Source organism: Oncorhynchus tshawytscha, linkage group LG09 (assembly GCF_018296145.1).
Source record: "Oncorhynchus tshawytscha isolate Ot180627B linkage group LG09, Otsh_v2.0, whole genome shotgun sequence".
In the NCBI taxonomy this organism is placed as follows: Eukaryota; Metazoa; Chordata; class Actinopteri; order Salmoniformes; family Salmonidae; genus Oncorhynchus; species Oncorhynchus tshawytscha.
In genome coordinates this window covers 27,622,394-27,628,393 of record NC_056437.1, presented here as the reverse complement: position 1 = coordinate 27,628,393, position 6,000 = coordinate 27,622,394, and positions in this window count along the sequence as shown.

The following is a 6,000-nucleotide window of genomic DNA, read 5'->3' as shown; positions in this document are numbered from 1 at the left end:
GGGGCCCAATAGATCAGCCAGTCACGGACAGCAGACAGAACGTACAGACGCTCAGCGGGACACTGGAGGGGAGTGCGCTCTGCATGTAGCGCCTGCTCAATGTCCGCGTCCAGCTCCCACACTACCGGCACCACCAGGCAGGAGGCCGGGAGTATGGGGGTGGGATCAATGGGCCGCTCCTCTGTGTCATACAGCCGGGACAGTGCGTCTGCATTAGCATTCTGGGAACCTGGTCTGTAAGAAAGGGTGAAAACAAAACGGGTGAATAACATGGCCCACCTTGCCTGGCGAGGGTTCAGTCTCCTCGCAGCTCGGATGTACTCCAGATTGCGGACATCAGTCCAGATGAGAAAAGGGTGTATAGCCCCCTCAAACCAATGTCTCCACGCCTTCAAATCCTTGATGACAGCCAACAGCTCCCGGTCTCCCACGTCATTGTTTCGCTCCACTGGGCTGAGCTTCCTCGAGAAGAAGGCACAGGAGCGGAGCTTTGGTGGCGTACCCGATCGCTGAGAGAGCGCGGCTCCTATCCCAGCCTCGGACGCATCCACCTCCACTATGAACGCCAAAGAGGGATCTGGATGGGCCAGTATGGGAGCCGAGGTAAGCAGAGCCCTCAGGTGACCAAAAGCCCTGTTAATGGGCATACCCTAGAAACCGCTGCACCTCCTTTACCGTGGTGAGAGTCGGCCAGTTACGCACAGCTGAAATGCTGTCACTCTCCATCTCCACCCCTGAGGTGGAAATGCGGTACCTTAGGAAAGAGACAGACTTTTGGAAGAACAGGCATTTCTCAGCCTTGACGTACAGGTCATGCTCCAACAGATGACCAAGCACCCTGCGCACCATGGACACATGCTCGGCGCATGTAGTGGAGTATATCAGAATGTCATCAATATACACCACCACACCCAACGAGTGCATTTCACTGAAAATCTCGTCTACAAAGGCCTGGAAGACTGATGGAGCATTCATCAACCCGTACGGCATGACGAGGTACTCATAATGCACTGAGGTAGTACTAAAAGCCGTCTTCCACTCGTCTCCCTCCCGGATACGCAACAGGTTGTAAGCGCTCCTGAGATCTAGTTTGGTGATGAAGCACACCCAGTGCATTGACTCAATCGCTGTGGCTATGAGAGATAGAGGGTAACTGTACCTCACAGTGATCTGGTTTAGACCTTGATAGTCAATACATGGGCGCAGACCTCCCTCCTCTTCTTCACAAAAAATAAACTCGAGGAGGCAGGTGAAGTGGAGGACCGAATGTACTCCTGACGTATGTTTCCACAGCCGTCGTCTCCGCCTGTGACAGGGGATACACGTGACTCCTGGGAAGTGCAGCGTCTACCAGGAGATTTATCGCACAATCCCCCCTACGATGGGGTGGTAATTGAGTCGCCTTCTTTATGGAGAAGGTGAGAGCCAAAACGGCATAATCAGGGGGGATGCACACGGTGGAAACCTGGTCTGGACCTTCGACCGTAGTAGCACCAACGGAAACCCCTAAACATCTACCCGAGCACTCTCCCGACCACCCCGTGAGAGCCCTTTGCCACGAAACAGTGGGGTCATGACAGGCTAACCATGGTAGGCCTAGCACCACAGTAAACGCAGGAGAGTCAATAAGAAAGAGACTGATTCTCCCTTGTGATCCCCCTGCGTCACCATGCCCAGGGGAGCGGTGGCCTCCCTAATCAACCCTGACCCTAATGGTCGACTGTCTAAGGCGTGAACAGGGAGGGGCACAGCCACGGGAACAATGGGGATCCATAAACTATGGGCGAACGATCTGTCTATAAAATTCCCAGCTGCGCCTGAATCGATGAGCGCCTTATACTGGGAATGCGGGGAAAATATCAGGAAAAGTGACATACAACAGAGGGCTCTGGGTGAGAATGGTGCCGGCTCACCTGGGGTGACACCAGAGTGCCCTGCCTGCTGCCTCGATCCCCAGAGGAACCCGGCACCGACCGACCGGCAGTGTGACCTCTGCGGCCACAGATGGTGCACGAGACAGAACCTCCTCCGGTCTCCCTGCGCACAGCACCTCCCAGCTCCATGGGCATCGGAGCGGTGGTGCTGGGGGATGGAACCGACAGACCGGGTAGCCAGCAGGTAATCCAACCGAATGGACAAGTCCACCAGCTGGTCGAAGGTGAGTGGTGGTACAGACGTCCTCGCGCAAACTGCAGCGATAGTGATCGATCAAGGCCCTGTCGCTCCGACGATGGCTAGAAGATTGGTGACGCCGACCGTCGCCCGAACAAGGAGAGGAACCGACTTCGGTGGAAGTCGTGACAGATAGATCAGACCCACTGTGTGTGAACAAATGGATGAGGTAAAGGAGTTAATGAAACGCAAGACCATTGACCAGATTGGCGCATATTCAGCAAATCTGATCTAACAAAGTGGATATTCGAAAAATCTGTCATGTTTTATGTATTGTAACAGGTCCACAATGTGTTTACTCAAGTTCGATTTGGATATAATTAGCTGTTTTCGCTGCAAAACATATAGAAGTTGACCCTTTTTAGGTTTAGAAGAAGATCTCCCATTCGTATAAACTGCTTAGCATCACTAGCATATAGAAATCAGTGGTAGTAGTCAAAGTCATTATTTTTTACCTTTATTTAACTAGCCAAGTCAGTTAAGAACTCTTATTTTCAATGACGGCCTAGGAACAGTGGATTAACTGCCTTGTTCAGGGGCAGAACGACCGATTTTTACCTTGTTAGCTCAGGGATTCGATCTTTGATTCTAACATTTTGATTACTAGTCCAACGCTCTAACCACTAACGCAGTTGATTGGTAACTGTCACACCCTGACCTAGTATTCTTTGTTTTTTTGTGTTATTTTGGTTAGGTCAGGGTGTGACATGGGTGATGTATGTGTTTCCTGTCTTTGTGTCTATGCACCAGATAGGACTGTTTTCAGTTTTCACATTTGTTGTTTTGTAAATTGAAGTGTTCAGTTTGGATTTATTATTAAATAAGATGAACACTCACCACGCTTCGCTTTGGTCCTCTCCTTCCCAGGAAGAAAGCCGTTACAGAACCACCCACCAGTGGTGACAGGCAGTGGCAGGAGGAGCAGCGCAATAAGGACTATTGGACTTGGGAGGAGATACTGGATGGAGATGGACCCTGGACGCAAACGGGGGAATATCGCCGCCCCTAGGCAGAGCTGGAGGCAGCCAAAGAGGATAGGCGGCTGTTTGAGGAGGCAGCACGGAAGCAGGGCTGGTAGCCCGAGAGTCGGCCCCAAAAATGTCTTGGGGAGGCACACAGGAAGTATGGCGAAGCCAGGTAGGAGACCTGCGCCAACTTCCTGTAAATACCGGAGAGCGAGAGGGACCGGGCAGGCACCGTGTTATGCTGTGGAGAGCACGGTATCCCCAGTGCGGGTGCATAGCCCGGTGCGATACATACCAGCTCCTCGTATCGGCCGGGCTAGAGTGGGCATCGAGCCAGGTGCCATGAAGCCGGCTCTACGCATCTGGTCTCCAGTGCGTCTCCTTGGGCCAGCATACATGGCACCAGCCTTACGCATGGTGTCCCCGGTTCGCCAGCACAGCCCAGTGCGGGCTATTCCACCTCGCCGCACTGGCAGGGCGACCCGGAGCATTCAACCAGGTAATGTTGAGCAGGCTCGGTGCTCAAGAGCTCCAGTGCGCCTGCACGGTCCGGTCTATCCAGTGCCACCTACACGCACCAGCCCTCCGGTGGCAGCCCCCCGCACCAGGCTTCCTGTGCATTTCCAGAGCCCAGTACTCCCTGTTCCTCCTCCCCGCACTCGCCCTGAGGTGCGTGTACTCGGCCCAGTACCACCAGCGCCGGCACCACACACCAGGCCTACAGTGTGCCTTGCCTGTCCAGCGCTGCTAGAGCCTTCCTCCTCTCCAGCGCCGTCAGATTCTCCCGCCTGTCCAGAGCTGCTAGAGTCTCCCGCCTGTCCAGAGCTGCTAGAGTCTCCCGCCTGTCCAGAGCTGCTAGAGTCTCCCGCCTGTCCAGAGCTGCTAGAGCCGCCAGAGCCGCCAGTCTGCAAGGAGCCGCCAGTCTGCAAGGAGACGCCAGAGCCGCCAGTCTGCAAGGAGCCGCCAGTCAGCCAGGATCCGCCAGAGCCGCCAGTCAGCCAGGATCCGGCTGAGCCGCCAGTCAGCCAGGATCCGCCAGAGCCGCCAGTCAGCCAGGATACGCCAGAGCCGTCAGTCAGCCAGGATCTGCCAGAGCCGCCAGTCAGCCAGGATCTTCCAGAGTCGTCAGCCAGTCCGGAGCTGCCCTTCAGTCCTGAGCTGCCCCTCAGTCCCGAGCTGCCCCTCAGGGCCGAGCTGCCCCTCATTCCCGAGCTGCCCCTCAGTCCGGAGTTGCCCCTCAGTCCGGAGCAGCCCCTCAGTCCAGTGGGGCCATTTTGTAGGGTTGCCAATCCTAGGTTGACGGCGAGGGTCGCCGTTCCTAGGAGGAGACTAAAGAGGACAAAGACTATGGTGTGGTGGGGTCCACGTCCAGCGCCAGAGCCGCCACCATGGACAGACGAAGAGGAGGAAATCAGCCGTGACAGTAACGATGACATGAACATGTGTTGGGGTTGACATCCATACAAGCATTATACTCTTACCTCAACATAGTGTGAAATACACATATAGACAATAGGCTAAATTTCCTGGGTGGCATTGAGGATATTTTCCCCATGCATTTCCATTGCAATTCCATTGTTTTGGGGGCGAATTCGATTGACCTCTTTACTGAATCTATAGTTGTGTTAAAGATCTCACTAAGAGTTGGCAGTTGACAGACAGCAAAGTAAACTTTTAAGTATGGTTACATTCTTTTCTGTTGAGGCTGAATACTGAAATCTCCAGTTTATGATAAATATTTGGTATTTGGTATTTTATTAGGATCCCCATTAGCTGTTGCAAAAGCAGCAGCAGCTACCCTTTCCTGGGGTTCACAGAAAACATGAAACATAATTTTTTTTATTTATTTTACCTTTATTTAACTAGGCAAGTCAGTTAAGAACAAATTCTTATTTTCAATGACGACCTAGGAACAGTGGGTTAACTGCCTGTTCAGGAGCAGAACGACAGATTTGTACCTTGTCAGCTCGGGGGTTTAAACTTGCAACCTTTCGGTTACTAGTCCAACACTCTAACCACTAGGCTACCCTGCCGCCCCATACAGAATGACATAATACAGAACATCATTAGACAAGAACAGCTCAAGGACAGAACTACATACATTTTTAAAAAGGCACACGTAGCACAAACTATCTAGGTCAAATAGGGGAGAGGTGTGGTGCCGCGAGGTATTGCTTTATCTGTTTAAACACATAAATATGTTCCTCTAGGTCTTGCTTTTGTGCTTCATGGTCTTGCTTTAGGACTTGATTTTGTGTAAAGGTGTACAATTATGCAATATTCTGCTCTGCACTAAATATTGGAGCATGTGTATGGATATCAGATTGCCTTGCTGATACTACAACCGTTTGTCCCTTGTCCCTTATGCTAGCTAGTGTACCATTTCTCCCTACTAGCTAGCTACTTCTAGCTTATGTTGTTGTTAGCTAGCTGTTCATGGCTTTTTGTTAGATTTAATACACATGCCTCTTCTATAATTTGATTGTACTGTTATACAAACTGCTGTTGCACAAACAATGCATGGGTGTATATTTAGTGGTTTTGCAAACCACCACCTTTAGTAATAAACTAGCTAACTAGTTAGCTAACAAACCCAGTTCAAACCCTGATACGCCATACATACACACCTAGTAAGACATACATTTCTGCAGACAATTAGCTAGTAAAGTAGATTTTTCTAGATATTGTTGAATTGAATGTAACACTTTTGCATTCTCTCTGACATACAGATTTACCACCCAACACAATGTGTCTGTGCCATGTCAAAGAGCACGAACACCCCAGCTAGCAATGAGGAATCGGCCCAGAAGCAGCCCTCTTCCGAGGGGGCGAAACTGATTGAATCGGCATGGAATCATTTGTC